The sequence below is a fragment of the Carex rostrata genome, chromosome 18 (assembly GCF_964058835.1).
Source record: "Carex rostrata chromosome 18, lpCarRost1.2, whole genome shotgun sequence".
Lineage (NCBI taxonomy): Eukaryota > Viridiplantae > Streptophyta > Magnoliopsida > Poales > Cyperaceae > Carex > Carex rostrata.
Genome location: NC_135935.1, coordinates 6837828 through 6852033, shown reverse-complemented (window position 1 = coordinate 6852033; position 14206 = coordinate 6837828).

Genomic DNA, 14206 nt, shown 5'->3' with positions numbered 1-14206 from the left:
GAATGCATTAAAATTAATTTATTGACCTTCTAATTTTGATCGCTTGACTCTGTACCAAAGGTTTAAATAGCGTTTATCGCGTCATAGCGGACTGGTTAAAATAACAATGCTATTCCCAAATAGCGCGGAATAGCGCGCTATAGTGCTGATAGTGCTATAGCTTTTATGGTCTGAAAACGCTATAGCGCGCTATTTAGAATCTTGCTTTGTACTAAATTAATTTGAATGTTTAAAATTTTCACATGTAGACGCATCACTTGTAAGATAGGTGAGTTTTAACGGTTCGAATTCATCATTTAAAGCCGATTTAATAGATTTTAGACTTGAGTTCACCAAAAAACTTGATGAACTCAGGAACACCCTAGTTCTACTCGTTTAAATATATTAGTCTCTAACAAAACAGGTACAATATACTTGAAATATTGTATACTGGTGTTATGCCGAAATATTTTTAGTTAGCACCTAAATTTTTTGAAATTAAACCACCACCACCCAAAACTTCAAATTTGAGTTTTACCACCCACGCATATACAGTCCGTGCATCAAATTTTTTGATGCTTCGATCAATGTTTTATACTACAAATTATATGTAGAACATAAAAAAAATTAGTCCAAAAATTTCAAACAATTTAAAACAGAACTAAAAAAAAAAAATTGGTGCACAAACTGAGGGTGTGCACTAAATAATAAGAAACAAAAAAATAATAAAATAACCAATTTGGTACACATACCCAATCCGTGCATAAGAAAAAATTGATGTGTGCACTGGATATGCTTGGGTCGTAAAAACTCACATTGAAGAGGTTGGGTGGTGTTTGTTTAATTCTAATTTATTAGAGTGCTAACTAAAAAAATTTCGGGGTGTTATGAAATTAAAATATTTCAAAGTAGGATGTTTTAAAATATTGTTGTATGTTCCAACCTTTAAAATGTGCTTTTCATTGGATATATGCATGTAATGTAACATTCACCCAATCAGCATAATTGGTTCAAGCAAAAGTTTATAAAGTGATTATAACAGAATGTTATTAAATATTAATAGATATTTTATAATCAGATCAGGCCTGTCCGTTAACTACCCGATTAGTGTCTAAAATTCAAATATGTAAAGTGAACCGCACAAAGAAAATTTACGCAGTCTTAAACTCGCTACAAAAATAGGGTTAGAATATATTGACAATGAATTAACTTTATAATTTCGATTATATATTTCAAATTAGGTAAAGAAAAATTAAAAGATAAAAAAAGTTTATAGACATATTGTAGGCCTTACATATTGGTTATATGTCAAATTTCATGCAATTTAAATATTACGTTATTCTATAAGGGCTTGTTCAGTTGTCACTGTGTCCGTGGAAAAAAAAAATTCATTCAGAGTGAATTTTTTTTTCCAATGCGTACAGTGTTTCGCCCATTCAAATTGAATCCAAACCCAAGCTTATTTTCGTTCTCGTCTGACAGTCAAACATACCCTAAAAGACTGTTAATATATGGATCGTTTTGACCAAACCTTGCCTTAATCAAAAGTTTAAATTCAATATGCGACTGAGAACTTGATCCTAGATGCTTAACAAAAAGAGCCCGAGGCTTTTTCCAAATTTCAATTTTGGCTATGTTACTGTAACATCCCGAAAAAATTGAGTTATTTATTTATGCTTACAAAATTATATTTATAATATTAAAAAACACTATAGACGTCTCTTTTGAAAAAAAATAAATAATCAAATAATAAACTTGTCATATTTTATTTGATTTTCTAAATAATGAATTTGATTATATTGTACTACTCGGAATATTACTACATCAGTCTTTTTGTTCAATTAACTTAAAAAATATATCTACTACCTTACTTGAGTCTCTTTTTACACTACATAGTATATTTTAAATATAGCTTCATGCTTTATAACTTCATATAACAAGGTCACAACTGTTATACATCTCGGCTAATTCGTAATATGTCAATAACCGACTATTCTACTGTAATTTTGAATGTTGAATTCAATAGATCTTCAATAACTGTAGGCGCCCCTGTACACACCCGTCGAATTCATCAATATAACCTTTGGATTAAACCGCCTCCTATAAATGAAAACCCATGCGTAAGTGCGTAACCCCTTGATTAATTAACCCCCGCTCCCTGTGAAATTTCTTCTCTTTTCAATATATCTTGTCTTAGTTTATCCTCTCTATATTCTCCATAAATTATATATTTAACTAGATTGCCAATAATAATCGCTCCAGTCGACGTCTATCTCATCTGTTGGTAATAATTTCTCATTTTATTCCAATTGACATTATTCTAACTTCAATTATTGATCGAGTGCTCGTCTGATTTGAATTTCTGACTACGTCGTAGTGATTCTGAGCTGTTGTTGAAATCCCATTTGGAGTTCCGAAAATCTCGCTATCAGGTAACCAGACTTCTCTATAATATGTGTTTTTGTTTTGTATGGTTGATTTGGATGTTAGTATTACATATTGAATTATGATGTCATATTTAACGGGATAGCGTGTCTGACGTTGAAATTTGATATGTGATCGTAGCCTCTCACTGTTGGATGGATTTCTCAGTGGGTTGGCGGCCTTCCATGTTGGATGGATTTTCCATTGGATTGGCGGTTTAAATGAATTGTGTTATGAGAATGTGGGAATCGCCTGTGACATGGATTACACATGTGTGAATGTGATGCGATTAGTTTTATGAATAACCTAGACCGACGTGCTATTGCTGTTTAAATATGCGTGCATAATTAGATGTGTATTTGTGTGGATTAATCCAACCTATTTGATTGATTGTTAAATTAAGCCAATTATAGAGAAGCGCGTCATTAAATAACCGGTTACTGAGCTTTGTAGCTGATTCCGTTTTGTTATTTTGTTTTCTTTTCTGTTGGCGACGTAGGTTGACGGGCCAAGGAAAGATGTGAAGATGCTTATATAATCACGCTCCAGATGGTAAAAATCTGGAGTGTGACAGTTACCTCGATACTTCGTTTCATTTAGGGTTCCATATTTGTATTGAATCCTTAATTACTTAGAAGATATGCACCCGAATACACTGCAGCAATACGGCTGTATGATCGAACTCATTCCCTTTGGTTTAGCAACATATCGCCTTTAACACTACACCAATTCATATTTGATGTCTGAATGGAGTAGTTATAATATTTAATATATAATTGGATTATTGTATAACCACCCTCTAATATTTTTTATATTTAATAAGGGTTGAATTATAAGAGGTGCATTATTGTGGTCTATTTGGCTGGATATGAACATAATTATTGTTATTTTTAGAGATGACAATATTTTGAATATTCAAACATTAGGTTCAAAAATTATTTCTCTTGCTTATTTTTGAGCATCACCACAGAAATGTGATCTAACTGATCATCTAAGCTAATTATGCCTTGTAGCTGGTGGATTTACAGGATACAACCCATAGGAGAGGAGGAGGGACAACTTCGGCTGGAGAGGATGAGATGTAGCTGGTTCCTTTAGTGATTTTGGAAGATGTAGGGACTTAAGTGCATTTTTTTATACTTTTATAGCTATATGATATGTTTTGTAGGTTTGTGGTTGTTTTGTGCTTTTATCTAAGCTGTATTGCTATTTTAGTAGTTATTGTTAAACTTTATATGGATATTTCTGGTTAGTGTTTGTCAGTATTTGCTTAATATCTGTGTAGGTTATTGGTTTGTCATTGGTACCAGATTGGTGGCACAATAAAACTTTGTAATACTTTGGTTTGGTTTTCATTCTAATAAAAATCGGTGGTATAACCACTTCTATAAAAGAAAAATAAAAGACTTGAATTAATAACATAAATATAATAATAAAAATAATATATTTAATTGATGTATCGTGTCTAAATTTTTTAAAAATTACCGTATCACTGTATTATCCGATATGATTCCCGTACCTGTATTTATGCAATATAGAATTTTGCCTTATCAGCATTCTTCAATTCTTGCTAACTTCTTGTCAAATTGGCTTAAATTGGTGATCGGCCATAAAGACCCGAGTCCTTTTTTCCAAATTTCAAATTTGGCTTCTCATCATTCTTCAGTTTTTGCCAACTTTCGGCCAAATTGGCTTGAATTACCTATCACCTAATTTCAATCGAAATGTTTCCTGGTGTTAACATTCTAAAAATATATATAGCGGGTCTGAGGAAAGAGTCTTATGACCCACTATATGGAAGATTACATCCATTGGAGGCCACGAAGAATATTAAAACAGATTCCCTGGCAAAGCATGGAAAATTACATGGTACCAGCATCATAAAAAAAACATATATTTAATAGTATGGGAAGCATCACTAATTCACTATCGATCGACCTAGTTACTTTTAGTAAAGATTGTTATCAGATGAGAAAAGTAATGTATCGGTGTCAATCTACATCTCTTATCACATTGATTTAAGAGTATATGCTACTATGCATATTACGATTTGTTACTGTGCTATAGTTCTATATTTGAGTTTTCAAATTCTAACGGTTGATCTGAACCGTTCATCTTGTTCTCCATATTAATATGTGTTTGCAGACCAAATTTTACATTTTTTGAAAATTTTTTACTATTTTTTTTACATTTATTGAAAATCACTGTTTTTGGATGGTCCAGAATTTTCAGATCAAGTGATTTTCTAAATATCTAAAAAAATAGTAAATTTTTTTTCAAAAAATGTAAAATTTGGTCTCCAAACACATATTAATATGGAGAACAAGATGAACGGTTCGGATTTGAAAACTCGAATATAAAGCCGTAGCACGGTAACAACCCGTGATATGCATAGTACCATAGACTCACTCTTGATTTAATATCAACATATGCAAAGATAATTCAGATTCATGAAGCAGGGGTGGACCCAGGATTTTCGTCAAGAGGCAAAAAAATATCGAATCGGATTTAAATAACTAATCAAGTTTAAATCCGTTAACTAATTAGGTACTCGATAAAAAACAATGCTTTAACTTATATTTTCCAATATTATAACTTGTAATTTCTGATTTTCTAACATATAATTCTAATTACCATAATAATTCTAATTACCATAATAATTCAAGAAATTTATTTTAATTTGAATTTGGTGATGCGTGATATTACGATTTCAACTTGAAATTGGAAATATAATTAATTACAAAAAATTGTTGTTTTCGTGACATGAACAATTTTAACATTTACCGTTAATTTCAACTTTTGAAACCTATTAAAAAAGGTATCTTGTTAATTGGCTCATTTCTTGACCACACACTAGCTATGGAACAACAAAACTAATCTTCTTGTTTTTTTTTTTGGCAGAACTGATACCACTATCAGATTAACAGTAAATAAAAATAACAAGGAAAAAAACAACAAAACTAATCTTTCTTTCTCACTATTCTCTGAGAGCTATTATCCAGAATATCTATCTCAGAGGTAGAATTAAGAAAATTAAGATGGAGAAAGTTTGATAAATAAGGCTTATATAATTTTATTTTCATAAAAAAAAAACTAATGATATATATTTTTTTGTAAAAAATATTTTTTTTAAAGAAACTAAAAAAATTCAATTTTTACAGACTAAACTATAGGACATAAAGTGTTTGATCAACAAAATTACTCTTTCTTCCTCACTATTTTCTAGGAGCTGTTCTCCGAAATATCTATTTCAGAGGCAGAATCAAAGAAAATTGAGATAGAAAAAGTTATATTGTTTTTTTTCCTTACATCTTATTTAAAATTTTTTTACTATTTTTTTAGATTTATTGAAAATCGCTGTTTTTTATGTTCTAGATTTGTTTGAAAACAGCGATTTTCAATAAATCTAAAAAAATAGTAAAAAAAAATGTAAAAAAATGTAAAAATCGGTCTCCAAATACATATTAATATGGAGAACAAGATGAACAGTTTGAATCGGTTATTTAAACTTTGAATCAGCTTATTTATAGTTCAATATACAACAATGCCTATACATTGCAATGTATCATAGCCCATCTCTCTCTATATATTCTCATTTCTTCCTTCCACTATGAATTAGTCAGTTTTTTATCCCCTCATATTTTACTATCTAATTAATTTGACTTAGTTCTCTAATAGTATCTCTCCACACGTCTGATTGGAAATATGCTCCACTCTCTTTCTCTGATTTGAGATATTCATTCTTGAGAATCCGTTAATAGAAAGAAACCAAATGAAAATTTCTTTTCTTGGCCCCACATAAATTGAATAAATTTGATTGATTTTACATTTTTCTTCTTGTCACCAATTTGATTAGTTCTAATCAACTATTGAATATTCTGGAGTTATTATCAATCGTTTTTATAATTATATTTAAGGAACAATAACTTCGAATTATTTTGATTGTGGTTTCAAATTTTACATGATAGAATCGAAATACACTTAAAAACAGGACTTGGCTACGGTGCTATGGGTAGCTAAGAGGCCTCCCGTGCTACGGCTCAATATTCGACTTTTCAAAATCCTAACGGTCGATCCGAACCGTTCATCTTATTCTCTATATTAATATGTGCTTGGAGACCAAATTTTACATTTTTTTGGAAATTTTTTACTATTTCTTTAGATTTATTGAAAATTGCTGTTTTCAGACAAATCTGGACCATAAAAAACAGCGATATTCAATAAATCTAAAAAAATAGTAAAAAATTTCCAAAAAATGTAAAATTTGGTCTCCAAACACATATTAATATTGAGAACAAGATGAACAGTTCGGATCGACCGTTAGGATTTTGAAAAATCTAATATTGAGCCGTAGCACGGGAGGCCTCTTAGCTACCCATAGCATATTAGCCAAATCCCTTAAAAACAACATCTTATACACGACCTGAATAATATTATTTCAACTTAATTTATGTAACTATATAAATTGGTATGAAAATTTTATCCAACACCATCCTATACCTATATTGCTTAGTGAACTCATATATATAGAGTTGAGCTATGGTGGATTGCAATTGCAATGTATAGTCCCTCTTGTACATTGGACTATAAATTATTGGTTTAGATTTTCAAATAACCGATCCAAAAACATTCAATTTGATATCCATATTAAAATGTGCTTGGAGACCAAATTTTATATTTTTTGAAAATTATTTGCTATTTAAAAAAAATATTTAAATCATTGTTTTTCTATAGTTCAGAAATTTCTAAAAAAAAAAAGATTCTAATAAAATAGTAAACAAAATCCAAAAAAAATATAAAATTGGTCTCCAAGCACATTTTAATATGGAGAATATGTTGAGCCCTTTAAACTTCAAATCTAACGATTTATAGTTCAATGTACAAGAAGAGTTATACATTGCAACGCATCATATATAGCTCAATTCTCTCTCTCTCTATATATATAGGAGGCTGATAATTAACCCCGCACCTCCCACCCTGCAATTAACCCCGCACAAAATGCCAAAAAACTCCAGCTGTCATTTTTTTTTCATAAGGTATTAATACTTACTTACAGAAGTATTTATCTCTAAGAACGAAAATATTTATCTCTAAGCACGAAAGTATTTAGGGGACCATTCAAGTTTTTTTCATGAAAAGTGGGGGGAATCTCAAATCACATGGGGGACCATGCACGTTTTTAGAGGTGGGTTTTTTTTATCTCATTTCAATCTCGTCCACATTTCTCACAATCTATGAGAAATTTTGCGAATCTAAAACCACGAACGTTTTCTACATAATTTTCTCTTTCAAATGAGATCCATGATGACATACTTCCGAGCAAGTCGTTACATAAGTATTTATCTCTCATCGTGCAAGTATTTATATCTATACTTGAAAGTATTTTTTTTGCATATAATACTTATAATACTTGATATTAATACTTTCATATGTCAGTATAAATACTTATAATACATGATATTAATACTTTCATATGTCAGTATAAATACTTATAATACTTGATATTAATACTTTCATATATCAGTATAAATATTTATAATAATTGATAGTAATACTTTCATATGTTTGTATAGGTATAAATACTTGCACGATGAGGGATAAATACTTTTGTAACGACTTGTCCGAAAGTATGTCATCATGGATCTCATTTGAAAGAGAAAATTACGTAGAAAACGTTCATGGTTTTAGATTCGCAAAATTTCTCATAGATCGTGAGAAATGTGAACGAGATTAAAATGAGATAAAACTAATTTGGAGAGAGATAGAGTGGGGGGATGGTGGGGGGATAGAATGGGGGGGAGTAATATAATTGTTCATATATATATGACGTGTCAAAGTTTCAGATAAAGTCCGTCCGTATCTTCAAAAAATGAATAGACGTACTGTTAATATAATGGCAGACAACTTAGCAGTCAGGCTAATATTTTTTTTGAAAGCTTGACAGTATATATATATATAGAGAGAGAGATGGGCTATGGTGCATTGTAATGCATAGGCCATGGTGTGCATTGGACCATAAATCACCGATTCAAAGTCCAAATGACCGATCCAAACCGTTCATCTTGTTCTCCATATTAATATGTGCTTGGAGACCAAATTTTATATTTTTTGGAATTTTTTTACTATTTATTAAGCCACTTTGAAAATCGCTGATCCAACGGTGACTGTTTGGAACAGTAAAATCAGAAGCCACCGTTGGATCAGCGATTTTCAAAGTGGCTTAATAAATAGTAAAAAAATTCCAAAAAATATAAAATTTGGTATCCAAGCACATATTAATATGGAGAACAAGATGAACGGTTTGGATCGGTCATTTGGACTTTGAATTGGTGATTTATGATCCAATGTACACCATGACCTATGCATTGCAATGCACCATAGCCCATCTCTCTCTCTCTCTCTCTCTCTATATATATATATATATATAGTACGGCTAACGCGCTTCCTCTAGCATATGGGCCGAAATGCTTCCGGTGGAAATTTGAAATTTCAAAATCCAAAAAGTCGATCTGAACCGTTCATCTTCTTCTTCATATTAATATCTGCTTGGAGACCAAATTTTACATTTTTCTGAAATTTTTTACTATTTATTAAGCCATTTTGAAAATCGCTGATCCAACGGTGACTTACCAAACAGTAAAAATCAGAAGCTACCGTTGGATCAGCGATTTTCAAAATGGCTTAATAAATAGTAAAAAATTTCAAAAAAAATATAAAATTTGGTCTCCAAGCAGATATTAATATGGAGAAGAAGATGAACGGTTCAGATCGACTTTTTGGATTTTGAAATTTCAAATTTCCACCGGAAGCATTTCGGCCCATATGCTAGAGGAAGCGCGTTAGCCGTACTCTATATATATATATATATATATATATAGAGTTAGGCTGGGGTGCTATGGATAGCATAGTGGCCTCTATGCTACGACTCAATATTCGAGTTTTCAAAATTCAAACGGTCGATCCGAACCGTTCATCTTATTCTCCATATTAATATCTGCTTGGAGACCAAATTTTATAATTTTCTGAAATTTTTTACTATTTATTAAGCCACTTTGAAAATCGCTAATCCAACGGTTTTACTATTTTGTGCAGCCACCGTTGGATCAACAATTTTGTAAAATACTTAATAAATAGTAAAAAAATTCAGAAAAATGTAAAATTTGGTCTCCAAGCAGATATTAATATGGAGAATAAGATGAACGGTTCGGATCAACCGTTTGGATTTTGAAAACTCAAATATTGAGCCGTAGCATAGAGGCCACTATGCTATCCATAGCACCCCAGCCTAACTCTATATATATATATATATATATATATATATATAGTGTTGGGTTTTCGTGAACGGTTCAAACCCATTTAATTAGCTTAAGCTGCGGAAAGAGTAAAACAAAAATTTTTACATCTAACTTAAGCTACGGATTAAATGAATCAAGAAGATTCGTTTAATCCTATTTACAGATCTACTCCATAATTGATTTCCTAAAGCATTAAATCTATTTACAAATTAAATAGATTAATATAACAATTTATACCTTGATTCCAAATCTCAGTTGGAATGCAGACCGAGCGAGTAGAGCCTCACCAGGGATGGAATCGACTCGCAGTATCACACGTGTGATACCTCTATTGGTTATCCACCAGGACTAACCGGAGAGCGATTTACTTCTTCTGCCAGAAATACCGTAAACCGCGGAATTCTGCAGAAACACTATTCACCAAAAAGAGACAGATTAAATATATTTAAGAATGCAAGTTATTCCGTTTTACTAATAAAGCAAAACATGAAATACCGCAGAATCTAAAAATATATTTTTCCGAATCTCGTAATAACCGAAATCAGGGAAGAGAGGGAAAACCGATCAACGAAGTAATCAGATTAACACGTGAATTAGTGAGTCTTTCTCTCTACCCCTACCCCTCTATTTATAGACTTTTGAGGAGGTTGGCAAAAGACCAAAATACCCCTCAAAACAAATCTATTTACCAAAAGCCCTTGACACCTCATCCTTTTATCATGTGAAATGACCAAAATACCCTTGCCACCTCACATGACACATGTCAACACAAGGGAAGTCGGCATAGGGTGAAAAAGACCAAAATACCCTTGGCCCATTAAGGCATGAATAGTGTTGGGCTTTGATTTTGGGCTTTTGACTTTGGGCCTTTAATTTTAATTAAGGCTTTGATTATTTTGGGCTTTTAAATCCATAATTCAAGCCCATAATTAACAATTAAAATTCCAAATCATATATATATAATTGTCATGTACAATTATATTTCTTTTCGGTTATTGTTCGGTAACTTTTATACAACGTAACGTGTACGTTTATAAATTAACTGTTGTTTCTGCTTGTCATTCTAAATGACATTTATAATTTAATTATATCACGTATAATTAATTATAACCATCTTAATATTAATTATAATCAATTTATAATTAATCAGTAAGATTCTCCGAGTAGCTCCTATATGGTGTGACCCAATAGGATCTGTGTTATGTTGGTAAACAAAGTTAAAACTGTTTTAACTTCTGTTAGTCATGGGTGGCATCTGGCAACACATCATGACCATCCAATTACACAGATGATGCTGTACTGTACAATATCACGATCCAGTAAACAATTTACTTGTGTCAGTTCTTCTGTCTCATAGCTATCAGATCAGTTTCAAGGTAGATGTGTGTCATCCTTGGTAACTGTATCTTTTCTTGATCTTGAGTAGATTATCAAATATAATTACTCTTGTAATTATACCGCATGCAGATAATCTAACTCTATCAAGGGGCCCAGTGATGCTATAGCTCGTATAGAGATACGAGGGACAAATAGTATTCTTAGCAGACTATCACTTCCTCAGCTAAGTTATATATATGGAAATGCTACCGTTATGGCTGCTTTTTACGGACAGCGTTAGATAACACTTACTCATATATATTTCTTAGTGGGAACGATAAATACCTCATACTGTAGAACTTTGACACTGAATGAAAACATAAATGACACGAACACAATTCTATTTAATGTTTCATTCGGGGTCTGTCAAATACCATGTTCCTAGAACATGTATCCATGTGATTAAAATGACATCTCGTGTCAGGTGGTTTGTAAAACTTAACCATCTTTTAATCCACATGCTAACCTTATCGCGGTAATTAGTGTTCCTGCTAATTACCTTGGTCAGTGACTTTTAAGAGTATATATTATCTATATTATGGAGTTTCACAATTTCAGTCATGAACTCGAAATGATCCATAATTTCAATAATACTCAAGGCAACAAAATGATATATAAATAAACATTCAATTCATGAACAAAGCTTTATGATTAACTTATCGTATTATTGACTTCTAGATTATTACAAACTAACATATAGAGTACGGCTAACGCGCTTCCTCTAGCATATGGGCTGAAATGCTTCCGGTGGAAATTTGAAATTTCAAAATCCAAAAAGTCGATCTGAACCGTTCATCTTCTTCTCCATATTAATATCTGCTTGGAGACCAAATTTTACATTTTTCTGAAATTTTTTACTATTTATTAAGCCATTTTGAAAATCGCTGATCCAACGGTAGCTTCTGATTTTTACTGTTTGGTAAGCCACCGTTGGATCAGCAATTTTCAAAGTGGCTTAATAAATAGTAAAAAATTTCAGAAAAATGTAAAATTTGGTCTCCAAGCAGATATTAATATGGAGAAGAAGATGAACGGTTCAGATCGACTTTTTGGATTTTGAAATTTCAAATTTCCACCGGAAGCATTTCAGCCCATATGCTAGAGGAAGCGCGTTAGCCGTACTCTATATATATATATATATATATATATATATATATATATATAGAGTTAGGCTGGGGTGCTATGGATAGCATAGTGGCCTCTATGCTACGGCTCAATATTTGAGTTTTCAAAATCCAAACGGTTGATCCGAACCGTTCATCTTATTCTCCATATTAATATCTGCTTGGAGACCAAATTTTACATTTTTCTGAATTTTTTTACTATTTATTAAGTATTTTACAAAATTGTTGATCCAACGGTGGCTGCACAAAATAGTAAAACCGTTGGATTAGCGATTTTCAAAGTGGCTTAATAAATAGTAAAAAATTTCAGAAAATTATAAAATTTGGTCTCCAAGCAGATATTAATATGGAGAATAAGATGAACGGTTCGGATCGACCGTTTGAATTTTGAAAACTCGAATATTGAGCCGTAGCATAGAGGCCACTATGCTATCCATAGCACCCCAGCCTAACTCTATATATATATATATATATATATATAGAGTACGGCTAACGCGCTTCCTCTAGCATATGGGCCGAAATGCTTCCGGTGGAAATTTGAAATTTCAAAATCCAAAAAGTCGATCTGAACCGTTCATCTTCTTCTCCATATTAATATCTGCTTGGAGACCAAATTTTACATTTTTCTGAAATTTTTTACTATTTATTAAGCCATTTTGAAAATCGCTGATCCAACGGTAGCTTCTGATTTTTACTGTTTGGTAAGCCACCGTTGGATCAGCAATTTTCAAAGTGGCTTAATAAATAGTAAAAAATTTCAGAAAAATGTAAAATTTGGTCTCCAAGATTAATATGGAGAAGAAGATGAACGGTTCAGATCGACTTTTTGGATTTTGAAATTTCAAATTTCCACCGGAAGCATTTCGGCCCATATGCTAGAGGAAGCGCGTTAGCCGTACTCTATATATATATATATATATATATATATAGCTGTCAAGTGTAGCAGGCAGCCAGGCAGGCTAACTAACCATCTTAATTTAATTTCATGCGTTCCATTTGGTTCTACTACGTACTACTAGTGCTGGCATGTCATGTCATGTCAGTGCACTTAATTATAATAATCATACAATGCAATTTACTGCTCTTTAACTAATTCACGTAATCAAACCGAGACATCTGCGCAAAGCCACATACAAAAGACTATCTATCTATCTATATATATATCCATCTATCTATTATATGCACAGTCAAAATTTAATTAAGAAAATACGATCAAACTTTAATTGAAGACACCTCATCATTAAAAAAACAATCAAACAGCGATTAAACGTGAAATAATATATATTATTTTAAAATATAGTGTACTGCATATAGAGGTGTTCATCGGTTCGGTTGATCAGTTGAACTAGGCAAATCAAAGTTATAGTTCGGTTTTAAAAATAGAACTGAACTGAATAGATTTAGCATTACAATCAAACCAAAATTTTATTTCTGTTTGTTCAGTTTTTTTAGTTCAAACCAAAATATATATATTATTTTTTTTATTTAAAGTAATTAATTTATAATAAACCGAAGTATATTAAGAAATAAATCGAAGTATTTAAAGTAATTGATTAAGAAATAAACCGGAGCTGTCCAGATCAAAGTCATAATATATAAAAGTTTGGTTAATTCAGTTATTTTGATTTAAATTTTTTTTAAACCGAACCATTAAATCGAAAAAACTGAACCGTTTAGTCCAAACTAATTCGGTTCGGTTCAAAACCAACTAAACCGGAACCAATGAACAACCCTAACCGCATACAAATCCAAACGTTACCTTCATTGAAATTCGGATTTGGAATAACCACATACAGGTAAAATCCAATAAGAATTACACGTAATCCGACCCGATCCGAAAGATAAGAAACCCAGTCCATTAATTAAATTTAATTGTCTTTGGCCTGTGTAGAATGCTATCATTGTCTAGTGTTCTAAGCAAGCACAAGCCAAAGACCCCATTTGTTTGCAAAACATTGCCAAGTCATTCCAAACTTGACCTTCTCTCATCACACACACGCACACACG